The 27499-nt window shown below is 37.7% G+C and overlaps 1 protein-coding gene across 10 annotated transcripts in view; it reads right to left on the bottom strand.

Annotated features, from left to right (window-relative positions):
• Positions 1–27499, bottom strand: part of WDFY3 (WD repeat and FYVE domain containing 3) — a 262486-nt gene that overhangs the window by 223590 nt on the left and 11397 nt on the right. For 7 of the 10 annotated variants that reach the window (XR_015725422.1, XM_045790948.2, XM_045791003.2 and 4 more), the window contains exon 2: positions 6631–6716. The gene's annotated coding sequence lies outside the window, so the exon portion shown is untranslated. The other 3 variants (XM_045790966.2, XM_045790974.2, XM_045790957.2) reach the window with 3 other exon arrangements.

The following is a 27499-nucleotide window of genomic DNA, read 5'->3' as shown; positions in this document are numbered from 1 at the left end:
CATTGAAATGTACATAAACACAATGGGAATGTATGTGGCAAAACACTGGTAATTACTGAGGCCAAGGTTGAAGATATTTGGATGTACACTGCATTTTCACTAAACTTTTCTGTATGTTTAAAATTTTCAAAATGCAAACTTTGGTTTAAGTCGGGGCTCTGCACTCAGCGGGGATTCTGCTTGGGATTCTCTCTCTCTCTCTCTCCCTCCCCCCACTCGCGCACATGCATACTCTCTCTCTAAAATAAATAGTTTTAAAAAAATAAAAGGAGAGGGATAAAACCACTGAGCAGTCTCTACTTGTTTCCAGATTTCTCGTATTTCTGAAAGAGCAAAACTAAGAAACTTCCCATTGGTCTACAAAATGCTAACTGATAAATCTTAGAACGGGTTACCACTCTAGTTGGGTTGTAAATACACAAAATGATGACTCTTTCCTATATAAACAAATGTATTTTACATCACCGATACTTCAAACACAAAACCATAATTTTTCCCATGTTACCAAATATGAAAATTTGTGGTTATACTGTACAAATCTTTCCTTAAACCATGTAGTTTACAGTCTGCATTAGGACATCTCGTATCGAGGCACACAAAAGGTCACGGAGCAAAGTATATTTTCATAATCTGTGAATTATTTGTATACACCTCATACGATCTCATATATGTTGTTCTCCTTTCTGCTAATTCTGTGATAGATACTTTTTTATTCTTAAAAGACCCTAACACTCTCAGAAGCCTAGCTCTTTGGCAAATCATGCAGAAAGGAGTCCAATAAACTTAAAGTAAAAAAGATGGCTGACACAACCACATTTTTTTTTTCTGGAATACACATCACAAAGGACGCTGTTTACATATTTTTAGGACCTGGGGTGCCTGGCTGGTTCAATCAGAAGAGCATGTGACTCTTGGTCTCAGGGTTTTGAGTTCAAGTCCCACATTGGATATAGAGATTACTTAAATAATAAAACTTAAAAATATTCATTTTTAGGACCTATGCTTCTTCAAAATATAGTTGTAAGATATGACTAAAATATTCACTCATTTAATTCACAGACCAGTTTCCACTATTAAGTTAGACTTCAACTGTATCCCAGACTCATAAACTATGAACAATGAAAAGTAAGACTGCCACAAAATCCCCATAACCATAAAAATATGAAAAAGCAAAGAGCTAATTTAAATCAATAAACGTAAAATGTATTAAAACTTAAAATCTCAAAAATTTTCTCATAATAGTTTGCTTTAGTTATTATACTAAGATATTTATTTTCTTCCTATACAAGCCTTTTTTTTCTTTTAAGATTTTATTTATTTAGTTTAGAGAGAGAGAGTGCAAGCACGAGTGGGGTTGGGGCAGATGGGAAAGGGAGAGAGAGAATCTCAGGCAGACTCTGCTGAGCATTGAGCCTGACATGGGGCTCGATCTCACAACCCTGAAATCATAACCGGAGCTAAAATTAAGAGTTGGACGCTTAACTGACTGAGCCACCCAGGCGCCCTCACGCAAGTCCTTAGAGAATCTGCCCTTCCCCACTCACTAAAAAGCCAATTCTCTTATAAACACATAACAGGGTCTTTCCAGCAACAGCTGACTGAACAGCAACGGACATCCTTCATAACATGAGACGAACGGATTCTCTCTCCTGGCAAGTTAGAATTTAGAATGTGGTAACTGAGAAAATTAGCTATGGAGAAGAGAGCTAAGAGCTAGCTGAACTTAACACCCACAACTGACCGCTGTACACTAATTAAAAAAGCAAAGAAAACCATTTGGCAGAGAGAAACAGACAAGAATATAAGCAAGTCCAGAAAAAGAAATGGAGAATGAGTACAAAAACACTCAGTTCTGTACTTCCTGTACTTGAGTTGTATAGTATTTGGTACCAGGATAATTGTTCTCAAAATTATTTTCAAAAAAAAAAAAAAAAAAAAAAAAAAGGTTAAGGACATCTATGTGGGTACAGAACTTCTGAAGGAAACAAATGAGTTAAAATAGCAAACAAAAGACCAAAAATATGATTGGGATATAGCAAAACCTGGGATTCGACTACTTTCAAATCAACTGATTCTTCCCCAAAATAAAATATTAACCTTACACAGGGTCACCTGAGAAGACAGAATAAATCATTCTGCTCCAAATATTAGTAGATATTTTCTTACTTTTCTCAGCAATACAATTAAATATTTGAAGCCCATTTTTAATATAAAGAACATTCACAGCCTACTGTCTTCAAATATAAATTCAGATATAGTACAAATGCTTCACATTTTTTTAGAGAAAAGAAATAAGTGATGTCATTCCTCTTGTACCCTGTGCAGGGTAGCAGAGCAGGTGAATGCTTGAGCCCTGGAGCTACATTCCTAGGTCTGAATCATGGCTCTACCATTACCTAATCCTGTAACTGTGGGCAAGTTACTTCTTGTGCCTGTTTCTAACAGCATAAAAATTAGTATAATAGAACTAATCTCACGGCATTGTTCTGAAGACTAAATGACGTAATATATGAAAAATCTAGAAAAAAGTAAATGTACATTGCAATTAATAGTATTCATTATCACTAACTATTATTCAAGGGAAGAGGCTGGATTTCATTTATCTACGATATTATAAAACTGAATTCCTTGAACAGGGCCATTCTTTAGCAGACATAGGACATGAAAAACATAAAATTGATCCCAAAAAACAGGGGAGAAAAGATAAACCCATATAAAAAAACTAATTTCTATCATACGGACTCTGCATCAATAAACTAAGAGGTATTTTTTCACGGGGGACAGCTTGCCTTCTCGTAATATTTTGTAAAAGCTTTCCTTCAGCAACCACTGACCATAAAAGCAAGCCTTTATTCCTGAATGCCCACTTAAGATACGGAAAAGCATCAGGATGATCTGCTGATGTTGGAGGAGGGTAAAAATATCTTTAAAGATTTTTTTTAATTTTAAAAGATTTTTAAACATAAACCAATCTTAGCTCTGATCTCAAAAAGTTTGAGTTCTGAACCATGACTGGCTCCGAGATAACTTCAAAAATTCATTCTTATGGAGCTTTTGAAACATTTTTTGGACTAGGCAATTACATAGTTAAGGAAGAGCTAGAGATACTGTAAGGAGAAAAACAACTCTTCCATCATGAACACATATTAACGTGATTTGCTTCCTACAAAACACACAGTGAGACCAAATATAAAAGAATCACACTGAAAGGTCAAAAATTATGTGGACAGAAAACAGGAAAGGAAGGAGTAAAGATGGAAGGGAAAGAGGGCAGACCATTATAAATTATAACAGCTCTTTGAATATGGAAAGAACTAAGACAGCCTAATTTTTATTTTAAAGATCCAAAATAATATTTTTTAAATTAAAAAGCAAAAAGAAAAAAAATTAGAAAGAATATGTCCTTCCCTTTATGTTTTGAAATCATTCTTTAACTCACATTCTACTTCAGCATATGGACATATTCACAACAATCCTTCATTCCGTCAAAAAAAAATACTGAATCTTTACTTTCCAAATATGATTCTAGGGTAAGCTTTTTTAAAAAGATTTTATTTAATTATTTGAGAGAGAGGGAGCGCATGTGTGCACAAGTGGCGAGGGTGGGGGGCAGAAGGAAAGGGAGAAACGGACTCCCCACTGAGCAGGGAGCCCAACACAGCTGGACCCCAGGACCCTGAGATCATGACCTGAGCTAAAGGCAGACGCTTAACTAACTGAGCCCCCCAGACACTCCTAGGCTAGGCTTTCTGAGGTTCCTCACTACCACACACAAGGAAGATAATGAAACAGCTTGAGATATGCTTTAGATTTCCTCCCATTTCCTGTCCTCTTTCTATACCATTTGTTGTACAAAACTTCCAAATTACAAACTCTTAAGGAAAGCCCTTGCCTTCTTAGTTTTCATTTACATAAAGCACCAAAAAAACCCCAAAAATGTACTCCCACAAGGTAAAGCTGACCTCTCACCAAATTAAGAGCAGAACATATGTGAAGAGGAGATTTCCTCCAAAATTCCACATTTCCCTCCACTTAGGCACAGATCCTTCTTCTACAAGGAGGAGTCTGGCTCTCTTAGGATGCTCCTAAGTGGCCACAGTCATCTCACAACCAGGTTAATACACCGAACGGTGCCCTGTAGGAGACGTCTTCATAAAACCGGAGCAAGGGGCAATCTGACCACGGGTAAGAAGACAAGTGCTTCATAAGACTGTAGAGGGAACAAGCACCCCTTCTCCCACTCCTTTCTCCCAGGTCAAAACAGAACAAAAAACAGAAGAGAATGGCTAGCAGTAAGAGTCTAAAAAGAAAACGAAAATGAAAAGTTGCCCTCGTGTTACAGATACATAACGCCAAATGTATTTGGTGCCTACAAAATAGTGCCTCAGACCTACAGCAAAACAGCACACTTATTTCCTCCATTCCCTTCTTCCCCTTCCTGAGTGAATAATTTCAGCAGTGGCTCTAACCTCATATCCTTTTATGCAAACTCTATTCTACCTTTCAAAAATAAAGCCAATATGCTAATAAGTTATGTAATCAACTAAACATTAAGGTTTATATACTATCATTAGCAGGACATCATTCTATTCTAACACTCAAAATTCCGAGGTAAAAATGACTTATGGCCGGCCGTTGCTTGCAACAATGAATGGCAGTTAACATAAATTTAGCTTTTACTTACAATGTGCTAGGTACAGTGTTAAGGATTTTGCAAGCATTACCTCTTTTAACCCTTATGATACTTCTACTAATACTATTAATAAACCCAGTTTATAGATGAGGAAATAAGAAGAGAAATTAAGAGGGGCTCCTGGGTGGCTCAGTCCTTAAGCATCTGCCTTCGGCTCAGGGCGTGATCCCGGCGTTACGGGATCGAGCCCCACATCAGGCTCCTCCGCTATGAGACTGCTTCTTCCTCTCCCACTCCCCCTGCTGTGTTCCCTCTCTCACTGGCTGTCTCTATCTCTGTCGAATAAATAAATAAAATCTTTAAAAAAAACCAAAAACACCTAATGGTCCTTTCTCTTACCTTCAGATCTTCTGTTCAGAAAGTTAAGTGGAAAAGCTTTTCTTCTACTTGCTATATTCAATTTTGTAACACTGCTACCTTAGAAATATATATGTGATTATCTATCTGCCCTTCTCTGACTACACAAACATGGTTGCTCATTTTTTCCCACTCCCTAAACCCTAAAACACTGCCTTTCAATTTCTGATGCTTTTCTTTCATCTGTGTTAATCATTGTTATAAACTGGAACTCAAGGTGTCACATTTACACAGTTTGGGAAATACGGCTTTAGCTTAATGTTTGATCCCAATTAAAATACAAATATACCTAGAAGGGGTAACACTCTATTATGAATCATCTGCATTTTAGTAAGAATAAATCAGATCCTTTTTCAGAAAATAGGATTTGAAACAAAGATGTCAAGACAGCCATTGCCAAGTTTAAAATGACCCTGTCCCAAGGTACAACATATACTGGGGTACCTGACTCAAGAATCAGAGTCTGAGACTCAGACGATGGTTCGAGAGTACTTTTCCTAGGAGGGGGCCTTCCAGCATGTGGGCAAAACCTTCAATCAGGGCAAGATCTTCAAGTGAACATCTCTTGCCATCGCCTAGCTGCCTGTACCTGCCCTTCAGGGAGATGGGGGTCACTAAAGGAAACTGAACATTTGGGGGTAAAAAAAAAAAAAATCAAGAGTCTGTTCTGGGAAATCTGGGATTGGGTACTTAAGTGTTAGCCTTTCTTTGGAAATCTGAACTATAAGACACAGAGTGTGGGAAGTGGTGACAACCATGTTTCCCATGACAAAGAACAGAAAATGAAGAAAGCTAGTTCTCCAAAGACAGTGAGAGAGACGCACAGGAGTGGCGCTCCACTGACAGCGTGAGGGAAACCTGACTGCATTTGGTTCCTGGGTTCTTGTACATCTCAGCTACATTTGTGTGTCCCTGGATCTTCTGGTGTCCCCTGGGAGACACACCTAAACACCTGCTAACTTCCCCTTCTTGCTTAAGCTATTGGAATTGCATCACATGCTATCACAGAGAAATAACATGGTCAAATAGGTACCCTCTCTGAAACTGAAGAATATTACTGAAGGACTAACAACCTCATGTAAAAAAACTTTTCAGTAACAATGAAGCCAAGTAAAATACTAAAACTAAGGCAAACAGGTAGCAGTAGTACTCTCAACTGCCTCACAACATAGTTCATCATTTAACCATCAAAGAACTACAATAGAACAGAATTAGAGTTCCAAAGCCCATGCTTACAACTAGTTTTTCCAGGAAAAAAAAGAAAAGAAAATGATGTTTTAAAAACACTATTTTATCTATGTAGATACCTACAATAAAAATAATAATGCTTTAAAGCCAAAATTGAAACTGAAGATAACTTATTCTAATATATCCCTTTTTTTGGTGCAGAAAACTACAAGCCATTCAGGAAAGCAGGCTTGCCTAAGCTTACCCAGCTATTAGTGGTAAAGAAGGGCTGAAACTCAGCTCTTTGGAGTCAAGAGTTCAGTGGTCTTACTACAATACAATGATGTGAGAAAGACTATGATGATACTTGCTCCTGGCTCCTTCTTCAACAGACAAACAATCATAAAACTGACCTGATTCTCCGTTCTGGGCTGGCATGAACCTGCGTAGAAAGTGGCAGACACTTTCTTCCTGAAGCAGATGTGGAGAAGTAGTATACCTGTGACGAAAGAAAGGAAAAGAAAACCCAGTTTATTTTCAGAGTATGTTTTGGCATAATGAGTCATTCATTTTCTACTGATTCCTTCTTTATCTCCTTATTTGCTGGTGATAGTTTAATAGTAGAACCCATGACAATGATTTAAGACAGACAAAATTTGCTATCTAAAATCCATAAAGAATATAGAGTCATTTAAATTTCATCTCTACAAACCATCTGGTTCAGCTTCTTCATTTTACTGAGATCAGGAAACGTTATGCAAAGACTCAATGACAACTCAGTTACTTAGTAGCCAAACCAGGTTCAGAACCTGATTCTTCCCACACCTCTTCAGTATCCATTTGTACAACATGGATCACACTGTCTGTTTTTGGAAAACCAAATATGAGCCAAAAAAAGCAAAAAATTCATGTTAGTTTTCTACGCATATTTGTCAAGTATCTAAAGGTAAGTGTAGTTTGTTCTAAATTAAAATCAGAAAATAATGCTTTCTCACTTAATGGTTATAACCCAACCTTGAGTTATTTAGCATGCCTTATATAGGATATTTAAATGTTTGCTTTATTTCGGGCACCTGGCTGGCTCAGTCAGTAGAGCAGGCGACTCTTGATCTCGGGGTTGTGAGTTCAAGCCCCATGATGGGTATAGAGAGTACTTAAAAAAAAAAATCTTAAAAACAATGTTTTATTTACCATTCAGTATTTTCAATATGAAAACACTAGCATATGAACCAGGAGATCTAGGTTCTGGTCTTTCCTAACTCTGTACTCAACAAGTTCCATGATCTTAATCAATTACTTCTTTGGTTCCAAAGTGCCTTTATTCAAAAATGAGGAGCTTGGACTAATTCCCATGAGCCTTCTAACTCTAATACAATATACCTAAAAATAGCTTCCTTTTTTAGCAACATTCTGCTTTTCTAATCAACTATTTGTTTTTGTCATGTATTTGTTAATCTCTTTGATCATGTTCTTAACAGTTAAAACATAATCAGAAATATTGCCTTCAGGGGCACCTGGGTGGCTCAGTGGTTAAGTGTCTGCCTTTGGCTTAGGGCGTGATCCTGGGGTCTTCTCCACTTCTCCACTTCTTCCTCTCCCACTCTCCCTGCTTGTGAGCCCCACACTGGGTATAAAGATTATTTAAAAAAAAAAAAAATTAAAAGAAACAGAGATAGTGAGAGACAGCATGAGCGGGAAGGAGGGGGAGAAGCAGATTCCCTGCTGAGCTGGTAGCCCGATTTGGAGCTTGATCCCAGGACCCTAGGATCATGACCCAAGCAGAAGGCAGACCCTTAACCAAATGAGCCACCCAGGTGCCCCAAGAGTTTTACTTTAAAAAAAAGGAAGAAAGAAATATTGCCTTCAAATGTACGGTTAATTATCATTCAAAAGCCTACGTAACAATAACCTAGTTTTAGTGTCTATCTCACCCTGCTAGAAGTAGAAGGAAAAGTATGTTTCAAAATCTATGTCTTAGGTAGTTTTAAAGAAAAATCCTGAATTATTTTCCCAAATCATTCATGGAGTTACTCATCCAACAAGTAGTTACTGAGTGACTTGACAGATGGCAGACACAGGCTTAATCAGATAAAAGACTTCAAAACAAGATACCTCTAGTGAAAAACTGAGTGACTTAGGAATTCAAGTGGCAATAAGGGAATAAACAGAAGTTATGACATGTCTCCCAACTTGTGACTTAGGAATATGCCTTCCCTACTTTTTAACTTCTTGTTACATACAACAGTTACTCGTAACATGTTTTAAAATCAAAGAAAAAGAAAGAGTGAACACGAAAAAGAATGAACACCCAGGTTCCTACCACCCAACTCAAGAACCTACATAGAAGTTACTGGAATGTTTTCCTGACTTGCTCGTCCCTCCCATGCCCCACCTCTCTCATCCCTTGTAACCGCTGTGCTGTCTTCTGTGTTTATTGTTACTTGGCTTTTTAAAAAGTTTATCACAGGAGGGTGCCTAGGTGGCTCTTGGGCTCTTGACTTCGGCTCTGGTCATGATCTTGCAGTAGTGGGAACAGGCCCTGCACCCAGCGCTCAGGTGGCTTCAGATTCTTTCTCCCGCCCCCTCTGCTCCACCCCACTGGCACTCTCTCTCTCAAATAAATAAAATCTTTAAAAAAAAAAAGGGGGGGGGGGTTATCATAGGGACATCTGGGTGGCTCAGCTGGTTAAACGCCTGACTCTTGATTTTGGCTCAAGTCATGATCCTGGAGTCCTGGGACTGTGACCGGCATCGGGCTCCCTGCTCAGTGGAAAGCTTGCTTCTCCCTCTGTCTGCAGCTCTAATAAATAAATAAAATCTTCAAAATAAATATGTATATATATTTTTAAAAGTTTCTCATATATGTACATATCCCTCAACAACATAGTGCTGCATTTTATTTGCTTTTGAATTCTGTGGAAATAATATTAAATAGCTCCTGTCTTCTAGCATTTGACTTTTTCATTCAATATTATAAAAATTCATCCATGTTGCCGCATTAGTCGTAGTTCATACCTTTTCACTGCAGAATAATTCCGCGTTGTATAAACATATCATCACTGAATTATCCATTTTCCTTACAATAGTATCTTATTTTTCTCCCAGGTTTTTTTTCCTATTATAAGCATTTCTGTTATAAAAGTTCTCATATGCATCTCCTATGCCCCATGTACCAAAATTTCTCTTAAGTTTGTGCTTAGGAGCTGAGATATATGCATATGTTCAATTTTTCATGAAGCTGTGCCAATTTTTATTTTCCCCAATTTATAATCCCACCAGCAACTACTCTTTCATACTAAACTACCTATTCATACTGAACCACATCCAATACTTAGTAATGCTAACTTAATTTTGGGAGTATAAAATGGAATCAAATTGTGGTCTAACTTTGCTTTTTCCTGTTGATTAATGATACTGAGCATTTCTTCAGATTTATTGGCTAACTCATGTTTCCTCTTTTATGAAATGCCTTTTCACATATTTTGCCACTTCCTCCTCAGTTGTTTGTTCTCACTTACTGTTTCATAGAAATTTTAGTATTTTGGATGATTATTTGGTTTTACCCATTTTGAACTACCAGGTACAGGCGAGTGTTGAAATAAAGAAGCAGAAACAGAACAGCAGGAGGCCAGACAGAATGGGTAACAGCGAGCTAGAGGACCAAATGTTTTTGTATATTAATGCAATCTACAGATGTCTTAAAGCACCAGAAGTGTAGAATATTACATAAGCCTGTTTTATAATCCTTTATTTTAATATAAATTCAGCCAAGGACAAATGCACTGACATGATTTCAGTGCATTCTAATTGCAATATGCAATATAATTTCAAGTAGCAGCTTTACACAAATCACAATTAAAGTCACACTTTAGACAGAGTTCTCATTTTGACCCTGACATTTTACATGTTTTTATTTCATGCTTTGGTTGCCTCTGATTTAGAATAAGTCAGTTATATTGTCAAAGGGGTGAGTTTGAATGTATGAATATGCACATAGGTATAAAAACTGAAATTTCAAAATTAAGCTATATAAATTAGAGACAACAGAGATCCCAATTCCAGAACTGGCTAGACAATTAGCTGTACCTCCTTGGTCTAAATATGCCTTCAGGGGCGCCTGGGAGGCACAGCGGTTAAGCGTCTGCCTTCGGCTCAGGGCGTGATCCCGGCGTTATGGGACTGAGCCCCACATCAGGCTCCTCCGCTATGAGCCTGCTTCTTCCTCTCCCACTCCCCCTGCTTGTGTTCCCTCTCTCGCTGGCTGTCTCTATCTCTGTCAATAAATATATAAAATCTTTAAATAAATAAATAAATAAATAAATAAATAAATAAATAAATAAATAAGTCTTCAAGTTGATTTTCTTATATCTAACATGAAAATTCTAAGGATCATTTTAAAATCATACTCTTTGGCTTGAATATCAATAAGAAAAAAATCTTTTTCAGATAGCTCTAGAAGGGTTTTAGGAATCTCTTCCCAAGTGTTATACAAATCAGATGGTTAGACTAAAGAGTAACAAAAAGCTGAGTGTCTGGAAAAAAAAAAAAGAAAAAAACCTTAATAAGCAGGGCTATAGCCCTCCTATACCTTCTCAGGACTCCTGGCAGATCATCTGATGAACAGCATCATGCAAGGAAAAAAAATAAAAATCAGAAGGCACATAAAATCTGAATCACTCTACATGCTAGCCTCAATTCCTATATAAGCAATCAGAAGAGAACTTCCAGAACCACACTTATCCACTCACCTAAATCTGTACCCTTCTACAGTGCTTGAACTTTCTGGATCAAAGTCTAGCTCCTCCACTTTGATACTAGACGTCATGCCCCTATCTTTCAAGGGCAATGCTCTAGTAAGGCCCATTTCTCTCTCCTATATCATCAATTTCCTAGTTTCTTCCTCCAGATAAAGCAAACCATTAGTATATACATATATTTCCAATCAGTAGAAAACAAACAGTAACAATGAACCTTTTGATACCCACCATCGCAATAGGTTTTGGCCAATTTCTCTGATTCCCTTTTTGCAAAAGGTCACAAAAGAGTAGCCCGTACTGTCTTCAAGATTCTTCAATTCAAATTGAACACATTCCTATTAGACTTTTGCTTCCCAATATGCCATTGAACTTGAAGGCCACCAATTACCTACATATTGTTAAATCCAAAGGCCAGTCAGTTCTCATCTTTCTTGACTTATCTGCAGCAACTGGCATGACTCACCAAACCCTGATACACTTTCTTTACCTGGCTTCCAGAACAAAGACTCTCCTGGTTTCCCCTGGTTTCATCCTCTCTCACTGGCCACTCCTCACCTCTGCTGCTTGTTTCTCTCCTCTTCGCACTGATCACTAAAGTTCAAGTTCTTACCCTCTCTCCACCCCATCAGCAAACTGTACCGTCTCTCTCTACAAAATGCATCCAGAATCTGACCTCATCACCTAGAGACTTTGACCAGAATAACTATCATCTCTCACTTGGATTTCTTCCATAATTTAGTAACTGGGCCTCCCAACTTCTACCCTTGCCCTACTTCACTCTTCTCTCATCAAAGCAGTCAGAGTGATCCTGATAATCTTACATAATTCATATAATGTAACTTTTGTGCCCAAAAATCTCCTAATGACTTCTCATCTCAGAGTAAATGCCAAAATCCTTAGAACAGCATATAAGAACCTATATAATTTGGCCCCTATTACTTCTGACCTCATTTCCTACTGACCTCCTTGTTATTTCTTATTCACGCTAAGCACACTCCTTCCTATCTCAGAGCCTTAACATTTGCTGTTCTCTCTGCCTAGATGCTTTTCCAGGAGATGATTATCCCTGCATGCCTCACTCCTGCACTATCTTCTGATCTCTGCCCAAATGTCTCCTGGGCTAAGTCTTCCTGTCTACTCTATTTAAAACCGTAACAATTTGGCTCCCAGGATCCCTAATCCACCTCTCTGGTTTATTTTTCTCCAATGTTACTAACATACATTTATTTCACTTCTATTTCTGTTGGTCTATATATCCTCCCACAAAAACATAAAACCCACAGGGCGAGAGCTTTGTTTTGTTTGGTGCTATATCTTCAATGCCTAGAAAGGGTTATGGCACACAGAAGGTATTCAATTAACATTTTTTAAATGAACAAATAATTATACTCTTAGGCTAAAAGTTACAATCTTTCTGAGTTTACAAAACAAGAAAATCTAATCAGAGTGCAAGAGTTAGATTTTTTATATAAAATAACCATTCTAATTTTTCAACAGTTGATAACAACTCTGAAGACCTCAGTAGACGTTGCAACTAATACTTCCAGAAATTTAAAGTAATCACTATAGTAAATAGTTCCCCTCCCCAAATTAGGTTTTAGACTCTAGCTCTCTACACAGCGACATTTATTTTCCATTAACTGCTGTCATATTCAACAATGGCTGGCTTGCAGAGCCACAACACCAACACACAGGAAAATATTATAAAAATGTTCATTCCAAACCGGTTCCAGACAAAGAACCATGCTCTTTATAAATAAAGGAACTCTAAAAATAAAGAGCAGATATTTTTAAATGTTTTAAATATTTGGTTTGGAAACATTTTCAGACTTACAGAAAAGCTGCAAATGTAAGAATTCAAAACCACCATTATACCCGAAGTCACCAATTATTAATGTTATTCTTCTTGTTTTATCATCTGTGCTCATGTGCTCTCTTGCACTTTCTATCCATTCACACAGACACAATTTTTTCTCTAAACCAACTGAGGATAAATTATATACATCATGGCCATTTGTTCCATTGACTCAATGTGCATTTCCTAAGAATCGAGATACTCTCTTTTATAACCATAATACATTGTCTTCAGTAATTTGAACAGTCTTATGTTTTTATGTACTCTAGTATCCACATTCCCAATTTTTTCAACTGGTCCAATAATGTCCTTTTATAGTATTCCCCCTCCCATCCAGTACAGGACCCAGTCTAGGGGCAGGGAGTGATTGTCTTAAACCTCCTTTAAAATGGAACACTTCCACATCCTTTGTCTTTTATGACATTGGTTTTTGGAAGAACACAGCTCCCTTCCCTTTTTATTAAGTAGAATGCTCCTCAGTGTGAGTCTGTCTAATGTTTCCTCATGATTAGATTCGGGTTATGCAGTCTTGGCCAGAATACCACACAGATGATATGTCCCCTCAGGATGTCATATCTGGAATCACATGGTATCCATCTGCCCCATGTTGTTGTTGTCACCAATGTAATCCCAACTTTATACCTTCCAAATAATAGGTCATCTGTGGGGAGACATTTTAATACCATGGAAATAAACTCACCAATATCTCCCCCTCAATTTGTTATGTTTCTTGTCCTGTCTTATCTTTACTATAATGGCTGCAAATTGACAATCTGCCAACTCTAGAACTCAGAATTTTAATATAAGCAAGAGACCTCCCTTCTCTATTCATTTATCAGTTTATTACTATAAATAATGAATTCTTATTTTTACTGGTTCATAATTCATTATTATATTTATTTGACAACTAAGTAATCTAGATTGGGCCAGCAGGAAACCCAACAGGGTTCTTATGAAATGGTCCCATTTTTTTCCCAAAAACATTTTCATATTTTCTAGTACACCAAAAAGGAAAATGATACAGTTTCACCTGGTATATACCCTGCCTGAGCCTGCAATCAGCCAATTCTCTGAGATCTCTGGTTCCTTCATGCTGGTAATAGTTTTAGGGATCAAGATTTGGCAATTAAGTATTCTCACTGCTCTTTCCTTCTTAGCCTTTTTTTTTTTTTTTTTTTTTGGACAGAGCTACCAGGAAATACATGTGCATATATACACATATGCATACAAATATGTGTGTACATATATGTCCATACATATATATACAGGTGCACATATATGTCCATATATATATATATATACACATGCACACACACGTGCACATGTAGACACACATACACATACATATACTAGTTTCAAAAATAATGAATTCACATTAATGCCTTCAATTCCAATCCATCCCCACAGGATTCATTTTTGCCTTTCCCCATTCCATATTTGTATGTCCCTCCTTCCTCAGGTCCTGGCTCCAACCTCAAAATATTTACTCAAAGCATAATACACCTAAAAATGACCCAGAGCTGCTTTGTTCTTATCACTACAAAAATAAACTTCAGTAGAAAGAGTTCAAGATTTGTTTGCAATCCCTCCCTCTTCCTCCACCCAAGTTGAGGGTAAATAGTCAAATATTTGTAAATAAATCACTTAGATTCACTCTTTCTTCCCTTTCAGTGTAGGTATAGCACTAAATTAAGATACCGTCAGGTTCGTTTGCTTTAGTAGTTTAAAATTTTCCCCATCCCTATCTTGAATATGGAAGATAACATGTTTTGCTTCGAAAAATTAATATATAAAAAGATATACTTGAGAAGTGTCATTTCTACCCACAAACCTTTGGTGCCATCACCTCCTACCCCCACCTGCAAAGTTCAGCAGATATATGTATATTTTATCCCTCACCCTTTTTTAAAAAAACACAAGATAACAAATTATATATGTGTGTTTACACTAACCAGTTCAACTCAGACTGGAGGAAGCTCTTCTCAAAACATTTTATGAGACCAGTAATTTCTTAACACCAAAACCAAAAAAGACATTAAGAGAAAAGGAGACTGGAAATCCAATACCCTCTGTGAAGATGGATGGGAAAAATTTTAACAAAATATTAGCAATATACAATAGAAATATTACATCATGACCAAGTGGAGTTTATCATGGAAATATAAAGCTGACTCAAACTCTGAAAAATTAATATAATTCAGGGTACGTGGGTGGCTCAGTCAGTTAAGCATCTGCCTTTGGATCAGGTCATGATCTCAGGGTCCTGGGATGAAGCCCCACATCGAGCTCCCTGCTTAGCAGGGAATCTGCTTCTCCCTCTTTCTCTGCCCCTGCACCGCCCTCCCCCCACTCATGCTAGCTCTCTCAAATAAATAAAATCTTTTTTTTTTTTTTAAGATTTTATTTATTCATTTAACACAGATAGAGACAGCCAGCGAGAGAGGGAACACAAGCAGGGGGAGTGGGAGAGGAAGAAGCAGGCTCATAGCGGAGAAGCCTGATGTGGGGCTCGATCCCAGAATGCCGGGATCACGCCCTGAACCGAAGGCAGACGCTTAACCGCGGTGCCACCCAGGCGCCCCAAATAAATAAAATCTTAAAAAAAAAACAAAAAAAACAAAACAACCCTCTCTCCCTCTTCCTCTGCCCCCTCCTCCCATGCTTGCTCCTCTGTGTGTGTACTCTCGTGCTCTCTCTCAAATAAACAAATCTTTAAAAAAAACAATATAATTCACTGTATCAACTGAATAAAATATAAAAATGATATGATAATCTCGATATAATAAAAGCATTTAACAAAATTCAACATCCATTCATGATTTTAAAAACTCTTAGTAAACTAGGAACAGAATGCAAACTAATATGGTAATTGGCATCCTTAAAACAAATACAGCTAATATCAAATTTAATGGTGAAAGACTGAATGGTTTTTGTCTTTAAAATTATACTGAGAGTCCCAGCCAGTGCTATAAGGCATAATAAATAAATAAATAAAAAGCATACATTACAAAGGAAGATACAAAACTGTATTCCAAGCAACATGACTGTTATATATAAAACCCCAAAGAATCTACAAAAAACCCTACTAGATTTCTAAGGGAATTTAGCAAGGTGGCAGCATACAAAATTCAATATACAAAGATCCATCATGTTTCCACATATCAACAATGAAACAATTGAAAATTACACATATACATATTTCCATTTATAATAGCAACTGAAAAACGTAAAATTCTTAGGGATAAACCTAACAAACTATGTGCAAGATTTGTATTCTGAAAACTACAAAACATTGATAAGATAAATCAAAGATGACCCAATATACTATGTTCACGGATTTGGAAACTCAACATAGTTATCTCTTCTCTCCAAATTTATCTACAGATTTAATGCAATCCCAATCAAAATTCTAGTAATTTTTTTTCTGGAAATTGACAGAATGATTCTAAAATTTCCACAAAAAAAGCAAAGAAACTAGAATAGCCAAAACAATTCTAAAACAAAAAAAAGAGAACTCGTTTACTTGATGTCAAGGCTAATTCTAAAGCTATAGTAATCAAAATAGTGCGGTACTGGTGACAGGTAGACACCTCGATCAATGGAAAAGATAGAGAGATTCCAGCAATAGACACACACATATGTGGTCAATTGATGTTTGACAAAGATGTCAAGGAATTCAGTGGAAAAAGGAAAAACTTTTCACCAAACGGTGCTAGAACACATGCAAAAACCAAAGCAAAGCAAAAGAATCTCAACCAGCCCATACATCAGAACATATGCAAAATTTAACTCATAAACCTGTATGTAAATGAATCATAAACCTGTATGTAAAGGCTAAACTATAAAACTTCTAGAAGAAAACAGTACAAAATAATGTTGACTTTGGGTTAGGCAAAGAATTCTCTGATAGGATATAAAGCACAAACCATAAGAGGAAACACTGACAAATGGATTTCCTCAAAATTAACTTCTCTCTTCAAAAGACATAGTCATTCGTTGTTGTTTTTTTAGATTTTTTTTTTTTTTTTTTTTAGAGCAGATTTAGGTTACAACATAATGGAATGGAAGGTACTGAGATTTCTCATACAATTTCTGCCTCCACTCATGCATAGCCTCTCCCATTATCAACATCCCCCCATAGAATGGTACCTTCGTTACAACTAATAAACCTACAGTGACACATCATTATCACCCAAGGTCCACAGCAAATGTTAACTTTTGTACCTAATTTTATAATCATAATTTTATATTCTTTTACTAATTAGGATCCCCTAATCCTACATGCTTCAGGGCCCACAAATATTTGCCTTTCAGCAAGATGATTTATATGTTTTTCCTGAAGTTCTAATCTCTATTGAGAATTTTTTTATTTTCATTTAAATTCAATTAACATAATGTATTAATTTCATATATAGACTTCAGTGATTCATCAGTCTGATATAATACCCAGCGCTCATTACATCATGTGCCCTCCACAATGTCCATCACCTAGTTACCCCATCCCCCCACCTCCCTTCCCTCCAGCAACCCTCAGTTTCTTTCCTATGATTAAGAGTCTCTCACGGGGCACCTGGGTGGCTCAGTTGGTTGAGCGTCTCCCTTTGGCTTGGGTCATGATCCCAGAGCCCTGGGATAGAGCCCCGCATCAGACTCTCTGCTCAGCACCACTGAGCACCACTGCTCAGCACCACTGAGTACCACTCCCTCCGCCCTGCCCCCAGCTTGTCCTAGCTCTCTCTTGCTCTCTCATGCTATCTCAAATAAATAAATAAAAATCTATAAAAATAAAATAAAAATTTAAAAAAGAGTCTCTTATGGTTTGCCTCCCTCTCTGATTTCATCTTGTTTTATTTTTCCCTCTCTTCCCCTATGGTCCTCTGTTTTGTTTCTTAAATTCCAAAAAGACACAGTTTTAAAAATGAAACAAATCTAGGGTGCCCGTCTGGCTCAGCTGATAGAGCATGCAACTCTTGATCTCAGAGTTGTGTGTTCGAGCCCCACATTGGAGTAGAGTTTACTTAAAAAATAAATAACAACAACAATATTAAAAAAAAAGCATTAAAAAAAAACCTCCCAAACTGGGAGAAAGTATTTATAAAACATATACAGCAAAAAAGACAATTATATCCAAAATATACAAAACACTCTTATGATTCAACAATAAAATAAGCAACCTAACTCTAAAAAGAGCTAAAGATGCCAATACTTCTTAAAAAGACTGACAGAGCAGAGAAATACATGAAAGGATGTTCAATATTGTTGATTATTCATTAAAATTAAATTGGAACCATTTTGAATAATGCTATGAACATTAGCTTTTTTGTGGACATACACTTTCATTTCTCTTGCATATATACCTAGGAATGAAATTTATAGTTCACAGAGAAAATGTTTAACTTTATAAGAAACTACCCAACTGTTGCTAAGGTGGCAATACCATTTCACCAGCAATGTATGAAAGGAAATTTCTAGTTGCTCCACATCCTCACCAATTTTAACACTGTCCGACTTTATTCCTAGCCATGCTAGTGGGTGGGTAATAGTATCACCCTATGGTTTAAATTTGCATTTCCTTGATGACTAGAGATGTTGAGCATCTTTCTACATACTTGTATCTTTTTATGTGGGATGTACTGGCCATTCATATATCTTTGGTGTGAATTCCTTGTCTATTTTTTGATAGGGTTCTTTGTCTTATTATCAAATAGTGACAGTTCTTAAGATATTTTGGTTCAAATTCTCTGCCAGGTATAGGTTTTGCAAATATTTTCCCCAGCCTATGGCTAGCCTTTTCCTTTTTTAAAATAGGACACTTAAACGTTCATGTACAGAAAATTTACTTACAATTTGTTCACTTTTCTCTATGTATATACTTTAAGGAATAGGTTCCTTTGTAAAAAAAAGAGATATAATTGACTGCGTTTTGGGAGGTAACAAAATCATCATCAACTACCAACTAGTCTCAGGATGATACAATCTGGACAGCCATAATAAAAACTGGGAAGCGCATCCTTTTACTTCTACTTTAGAGCTCTTCATGGCATTGGGTCCCGATCAGACGCCTGACATGAAACCTAAAATTAGGAAGGGAGAATAACATGTTGAAAGCCTCCCTCCTGCAACTCCTTTTTGCAATTTGACCTCTGAATTATAGACATTTAGATTAGGATATATTATACATTTTGTTAGTGACAGTTTTTTTTTTTTAAGATTTTATTTATTTATTTGACAGAGAGAGAGACAGCCAGCGAGAGAGGGAACACAGGCAAGGCGAGTGGGAGAGGAAGAAGCAGGCTCCCAGTGGAGGACTCTGGGATCACGCCCTGAGCCGAAGGCAGCCGCTGAACGACTGAGCCACCCAGGCGCCCCTAGTGACAGTTTTAAATGAAAACTTTATGAGAAAAGCAAAGAAATTCAACTTTAGGTAAATACATGAAAAACTAATCTATGCAATGACTTTGAATAAGAAGCTGACTGTTGAATACATAGGCTAAAAAAAGGTTAAAAAACCACTACATATGCTTTTTGTTGACAACAGAGGTAGCTTTTATGTAAGTAGTGTTTATTAGTCCTTAATCATTCTGAAATTCTCTCTCCTAACTTTAAGAAATAAAAGTCATATGCTGGCATTTTCATATTAATGAAAGTGCATGGTCAGGAGAACACGAAATGTCAAGCAGAACACATTTTTTGAAGTAAAACAGCAGAAGTTGCTCTCCACCACAATACCTCGTCTTCTTTTCCCCCAACCCAATGCTCCAAAGAGAATCATAACAGTCTGGAATGCACTTTTTAGAATGCTCCCTATGCTCAAATAAGCATATACATATGCATACACACACACACACACACCTTCACAAACACAGGATATATGGCATTTTAGCATTCCATAAACGAAAATAAAAAGAAATTTTAAAGTGAGGCCTTTATGGCTGACAAAATACAAAACATGAAATCAAAGAGAGAAAAGATATGAATCAAAACTAAAAATTTTTTGAAAACTTTTAAGAATATATAATTAAGTTTTAAGAACTTACAGATTATTACTTCTGTAGTAGGCACTTCTCGAAGTGGCTAGAGAGCCTACGATCCTTCCCTTTCTGTGCCATGATCAACGGCCTTGAAGGAAAAGATCAGAGGAAAAATCATGGGGAGATTTAAGGAATGGCTATTTGAAGGAACCTCTCACAGTGAGGCCACAGCCTAAAAAAATTCCTCACCAGAATCCTGCCACTGCCAAAGCAAACAAATCAAAATATAAAGCCTCTTAATGATCAGTGGATAGATGACCCACGTCAGAGATCAGTCCTAACTCCTCCTGCAGCCAGCCTAGTCCTTGCTCAGTGAGTTCATGAAAACCACAACTAGGTGGTGGGAAGAGCAGTTATGCAAGGGATCAATTACCTGACTCACTAAGACTGACCTCAACTGCCACTACTTTAGAACCCATTTGCCTGAGTTCCCCATAGGCACTACTTCTTAGTAGGCAAAGTACTGCAAGCCCCCTGGATTACAGAAATGGTGATGGCAGAGGGTGTGGGGATGGGCGGAATGGGTGATGGGGGAAACAGGTGATGGGGATGAAGGAGTGCACTTGCAATGAGCACTGGGTGTCATACGGAGGTGTTGAATCACTACATTTCACACCTGCAACTAATATCACGCTGCATGTTAACTAATTGGAATTTCAATAAAAACTTTAAAAAAAATGGTGATGGCTGGTTCTTGCTGTAAGAGATACAGATTCTCAATCTGCCTTGCCAGGAACACTACGCAAGATTAACCGAATGTTTCATATAAATCACGTGGCCTTGGGGGGCCTGGGTGGCTCAGTCGGTTAAGCATCTGCTTCCAGTTAAACATCTGCCTTCAGCTCAAGTCATGATTCCGGACTCCCGGGATCGAGCCCCTGCATCCAGCTCCCTGCTCAGCGAGGGGTCTGCTTCTCTCTCTGCCCCTCAACCTGCTCTGGTGCTCTCGCTCTCTCTCTCTCTCAAATAAAATCTTATTTACAAACTCAGTCAATCCATCACAGGGCCTCTGATCCAAGAATGCACTTCAAATGGCAATGAGTAGATGGATGCTCAGAGCCTCATGATGAGCAAGACTCCTACTCAGACACAGCTGTCTCCCTAGTAGAAAGGAAAGGCTTTTTGAAGCTTAACAGACCAGTTGTTGCCCCAGCTAAGAACTTCTGAATTTACGGTGCTACAGGATATAAAATATGCTTTGAACCACCAACCAGTTAACGCTGTTTCCCATCTCCAGAATACAACGGAAGAGGGAACACATGATTATAGTGATGTCTTTCCTGCTCTCAAGGTTTTGTTTCTTATCTCAAGAACTCTGAAATGTGCTGATCTAGAAGTTTTAGTACCCGACAAAGAAATTCTTATGCCAGGAAACAAAATAGCTGTTTCACTCTATTGAAAGCTGAGCTTATCATGTCAGTTTGATTTCCTCAGGACAGTAGAAAAACAAGAACAAACACCAGAGGCTACAGAATTGGTCGGGGTGAGTATGCCTGACTATCAAGGGGAAGTAAGGTTGCTACTGTAACTCTGGGAGCTAGGAAGACCATGAGAAGAACTCAGGGGAATCTCCTGGAGTACACTCTCACAGTACTGTGCACATGTTCAGGTCAGTAGAAGACCATCCCAATTCCATACAGTTGGACCTATGAGGGGCTCAGACTCTTTCAAGAATTAAAGAGGGTCAGTTGTTAGGAACAGACCCTGACAAGCCAAGATACTAGCAGAAGGTATGAAATCTGAAGTGGAACAGATCAGGGTGTGCACACTGACACAAAACTAAAGATTGAAGCCACCACTGATTTCCTTACTAGTCACTGCTGTGTGATAAGTACACCCATCTTTCCCTTTAAACACAATTTCTTTTTATCTCCTTTTCCTTCCCCCAATCATGCAGATGGCAAGTGAGCAGGAATTAAATTTAAGTTGTAAAATATCAAGAATCACAGTGCAACCAAGGGCAGCATAACACTAGAACCAGTAGCTCTATGGCCCTGCCTCTGGATATGGTACCTCAGCTTGTGTTGAGATTTTCTCCCACTAGAAAAACTGCATCAACAGATGGGATAACAGGGTTATCTCTACATTTACGTGAGTGGGGAGGGAAATGAGGGGAAAGAAGAGAAGGGAAAAAAGGTGGTTAAAATACTAAAGGCTGAGATATTCTAGTTATTTCCTAGGAGGGCTACCCCACTTTTGATATCCCGTTCTTGGGGATGGCCACCAGCATAAAGCATACACTCCCGGGGCTATGACTATATATAATAATCTTGGTCCCCAAGCTTTGGGAGACACATACCTGGTCTGAACAGGGTATTCTTACTGGAATGTAAAAACTGAAAAGGCAAGGCAGAGAGACTAAATTTTTAGTGTGAAGTCACATTAACGGCAGGGGTCTAGAAAAACTGCTGATGAGATCCCCAGAGCTCCTCTGGTTTCTCCTGTTCAAGCCCTACTTGTTCAATTCATCATTCAGTGTACAGTATGGGTTCCAAAAACGGCTTTTGTTCCCTCTTAAGCTAATGAGTATCAGCTGATCACAACCCAAAACATGCTAATATGACTTCTTCTAGGAAGTGAAAAAAGGTGTGGAAGGTTCTCATTTTAACATCAAATTATCATAATCATACATTTTCCTTGCTTCCTCTTAAAACTCAATTCCTATCATGCTGTACTTTTGCCTTCAGAATCATGACATTAGAACCCTCATGCCTACCATGCTTTTTCATATCCTCTTATTTTGCAAGAAAGTGTACTTACTCCAAAGCTTCAGTTTGTTCATTTCAGCAGCAGTTCCCTGTTAAGACTTTACTCTGAGGCATCAGCAGTTCTTTGCAACTCGTGACACCTTACCAGTGCCAATAAAGCAAACTAAATGATTACTGATTAACAATGGAAATGAATTTTTTCCTTAACAGATACTCAGTGTGAAAACATCAAGCCCAGCTTAATTTTGCTCTCCATGAGCCTTGCTTCTCCTGTCACCTAAATCCTAGATCACCAACCTGGACTTGGGACAGGAGATGCATAAGCAGTTTCAGCCCCAATCTTCAATTCCGGATCAAGTTGTCATGAACACTAATTCACCCAACCCCTACACCCCAGATTAGGGGAGGGTTCCTAGCTTGTTCCGATTCACACTCTGTTCTACTCTTAGCCTAACCCTGCTGATACCTCAGTTATTATAACTAGGCTTTTGTTTTGACACTTTTGGAGGTTCCTAGTCTGGTCCCCATCTTGTCTTTCCTACGACTGGGACACCTACTTTTGCTTACCAGTCCCAATCCCAAGGACAGAAATCAGGCCATGATCTAGAGCCCAGTACCCACAAAGAGAATACTCTAACAGCCACTCATATGTGTGTACCTGTGGGTATTTTTTCTATTCATTTACACACACACATTCTTTCTCCAAGCTTCCATGTGCTTCTTCACCTTGAATTCACAGTAACAAAAGGTTTGCTATCTAGCTGTTCTACTCCTGACATGGCTTACCAAAGAGACCTTTCCTCCACACCTGCAGTTTAGATGAGACTGGTTCTAACATGCAGCACTATTTCTAAGTATGGACTCTTTCTACTATGCCCTGTAGAATAGTAACCTCTGCTCTAGTCTAAAACTTGGCCATGCTCTAGCATCATAAATACAACAAAACACTATCACATCTTGAGATATGGTACAAGTAAGAAAACTTACAGAATTTAGAAACAAAGCACATAAACAGATAAATGAAAGGAAAAAACATTTTCTAAATGGTAGAGATTGTAAACTTTGTAGCACAGTAAAATAACATAATATGATTTCCGGATGTTTACATGCCAAAAAAAATTTTTTTTAATCACTAGATTACAATTTTTAAAAGTAGAAAAAAAAGACAAAGACTACATTACATTTTATAAATATATTCACTATGGCATACAGAAATGACCATTTTATTCCTGAGAGTTCCAGCAATATTTTTTTTTTAAAGATTTTATTAATTTATTTGACAGAGAGAGACAGGCAGCGAGAGAGGGAACACAAGCAGGGGGAGTGGGAGAGGAAGAAGCAGGCACCCAGTGGAGGAGCTTGATGTGGGGCTCGATCCCAGAACGCTGGGGTCACGCCCTGAGCCGAAGGCAGACGCTTAATGACTGCGCCACCCAGGTGCCCCTAGCAATAATTTCTTGACATAAAACTGATAAGGTAACGAGAACAGTAAAACAGTATATATATCTTGTCATATAAATTATGTTTTTTAAAGATTATTATTTATTTTTAAGTAATCTCTCCACCCAACGTGAGGCTCCAACTTACAACCCCGAGATCAAGGTCACATGTTCTACCAACTGAGCCAGCCAGGTGCCCCCAATTAGTATCTCTTTTGATCAATGCTGAGTAGTTCTTTATGAAACTTAATTAAACTTCTAATCCCATTTAGTATCCAAAATAGGATTCCCATCACTTTCTCCACCTTCATTATACTTTACCTTCATTAAACTTGTTCTCTTCCCTGGCTTTCTCTACCCTGATTCCTAACTAAAGATCAAGCCACAAGTGGATCATAGGTATAAGGGAAAACTGCAAAGTAGCCCAACATTCAAGGAAAAAGGTGTGTCTACTTACCTTAGGCCCCTTATAAGCCAAGGGAGCTGCAGTACGAACAAGTGCAATGACTAAAAAGGAACCCCAAATACTGTGGCTGGGGAGGAAAGCCAATGAAACCTCAACACAGATGTCATTACCACAATATTTAATAATTATCTGTTCATAAGCTAAAGTCGTTTACTAGCTCTTCAAAATGAGAAACAGTATTTTACTATCTTAACACTTTCACAACAGAAAGTAGACGTTCATAAACTCTTGTTGAATGAAAAAAAAACAATCAAGGATTCAGACAGCTAGTTAAGGAGTGTCAAATGTACTCAAGTTAGATGCAATACACTCACTGTAGAAAGAGAACTTCCAGGGAGGATCTTACTCTAACAAAACCAAGTGTAATGTGAGTTCTAAGTCCCTCTTCCAAAAACAACTCCCTACTGACATCAATAAGCACAAGGCAAAATGCATCCCACGTCATGGATTAACTTCATTTGCTCTTACCCTTTCACCAGGCAATTATTTTTTATTCCAATTTTGTATTACTATAACCCTGTCCTCGGTCTAACACCATGCTTAATATTTATCTTTTAAAAATCCATTTTATTACAGGCATCTGGGAATGAGTTACTGGCCAATATATCTTCTAAACTGCTGTTCGCAGACATCTTATAGTGAGGTGAACTCTCATGAAGAAAACAGATGTGATAAGAAAATAATAATAACATAATTTAGTTTTACCTATAACTCCAACAAGCCAGAGGATTCTTTACTAAGGTAGTCACTTTGCCATCCTTAAATTTTTTTTTGTAAAAACAGGACTATTTTATTGACCCCTTAATGATAACAGATGATCAAATGAGACCAAACTCAAAAGTAGTATATAGTATTTAACTCTGCTACCCAGAAGGAGAGGAGAAAAAAATTTCAAAATGCCAAAATCAGCATGCTATATAAGAGCATTACTAAGCTTTAATAAAATGGAAGAAAGCACATGCAGATGTGATTAATAGATATAAGCATGCTAGGTATTAAACAGTAACACCAAAACAACAATTAGGTATGGAATGCAACTGGTCTTCTACCATTAAAACAGCACTTGCTAAATGATCTTGACTGGGATGGAATGATGCTTTGACATCAGGATATGCAAAACAACTATTAAAATGTCTGCTTAAAGTAGGTGTTAATAAGCAGAATAAGAAGAAAGGCCAGAATGTGAAGATCCTTTTAAAGATCTTTCAACCCTGGCAAGCAACAGTCAAAAAATGGGTCATTTTTGATAAATATATTAGTCAGACTGAGAAAATTCAAAGTACATGCAAATTCATAAAGAAGAAAAAGAACAAGCTTTCTAAGAAAGATAGAATACTCTTCTCCAAGCTATGCCTACAGATCACTAGCATTAAATATAGTCATCTCAGAAAGGCTATTCAGCACATACTTCTCCTGCCCAGCCCCAAACACACAAGTATATGTCCCGTGGTAATGGTAGCCTCCATGCCTTTCAGCAGCTGCCATGCCCTGTCCGGCTTCCCCACACCCTCTTGAAAGCAGAAACACCTATGCCAACCCATGTGGTTGGTTAGGTTATGCAATCTAACACAATCTAGCAAGCTGGGAATCACTGAACTTATTTACTCCGATGACTCAGATTTAAATCTAGGTCTCTGTGGAAAAGGAGGTGGAGAACACAAACGAATGTGTTGACACCATTTTCCACTAATATTTATTATATAACTAAAGCAAACTGAAAAGATTTTTCTGCTCTTTATATAGGTTTTTGGGGTTTTTTTTTTTTCTTTATGTAGGTTTGACCAAGAAACTAGCTTTCAGAAATGCTCAGGTCTAACTAGGTCCAGCATCGCATCAGCCACACTGAATGACCTGAGGTAAAACAATTCCCTTCTACATAGAACTCCCGTATGGTGTTGCCATTCACACACATTGTCTTTTTCCTTCTTCTTCTAGCCTCTACTTTAAGCTGCCACCAAGAGCTACCTCTTAGCAATAACTTCACAATGTCAAGATAACCTTTTTTAAAGATTTTATTTATTTATTGGAGGAGATAATGCTAAGTGAAATAAGTCAAGCAGAGAAAGACAACTATCATATGATTTCTCTCATCTATGGAACATAAGAACTAGGATGATCGGTAGGGGAAGAAAGGGATAAAGAAAGGGGGGTAAGGGATAAAGAAAGGGGGGTAATCAGAAGGGGGAATGAAACATGAGAGACTATGGACTATGAGAAACAAACTGGGGGCCTCAGAGGGGAGGGGGGTGGGGGAATGGGATAGACCGGTGATGGGTAGTAAGGAGGGCACGTATTGCATGGTGCACTGGGTGTTATATGCAACTGATGAATCATCGAACTTTGCATCGGAAACCGGGGATGTACTGTATGGTGACTAAAGTAATATAATAAAAAATCATTAAAAAAACAAAACAAAACAAAAGATTTTATTTATTATTTATTTATTTGGGGGGGCAAAGAGAGAGGGAGAGAGAGAATCTCAAGCAGATTTTGTGCTGAGTGTGAAGGCAGATATGGGGCTCAATCCCACAACCCCAAGATCATGACCTGAGCCAAAATCAAGAGCTGGATACTCAACCGACTGAACCACCCAGATGCCCCATCAAGATAATTTTTTCAATGCTATTTCACTCAGAGAAAACAGAAATAATTTAAACACTGGAACTTCAGAAGTAAAAAAAAAAAAACAAAAACAAAAACAAAAAACAAAAAAAACCAGCAACAAAATAGTTTTCATTTTCACCAAAGAGATAACTCATCTATTTCTGGAGTTACCAAACTAAGATGAAAATATATAAAGCACGTTTGTCATTAATCCGACAGATCAAATTATCTTTAAAAAGAATACAGGCTAGGAAAACCATATTTAGTACAACTTTCAGGGGAACCTAGCTGCAAAATGCTTCAGGAGCAAAAGTAAGGTTTTCATATTAAAAACAGGTTTTTTCCTAAGTGTTTTACTTTATTCCTAATCCTAATCTTCATTATTTAAATATTAAAATCAGACTATTTTTTCCTAGAAAAAT

Source organism: Ursus americanus, chromosome 8, assembly GCF_024610735.1.
Source record: "Ursus americanus isolate L20-20 chromosome 8, mUrsAme1.1.p, whole genome shotgun sequence".
NCBI classification, from domain to species: Eukaryota; Metazoa; Chordata; class Mammalia; order Carnivora; family Ursidae; genus Ursus; species Ursus americanus.
Note: the sequence above shows the minus strand (reverse complement) of the source record. Positions and strands in the feature narration are given on the sequence as shown.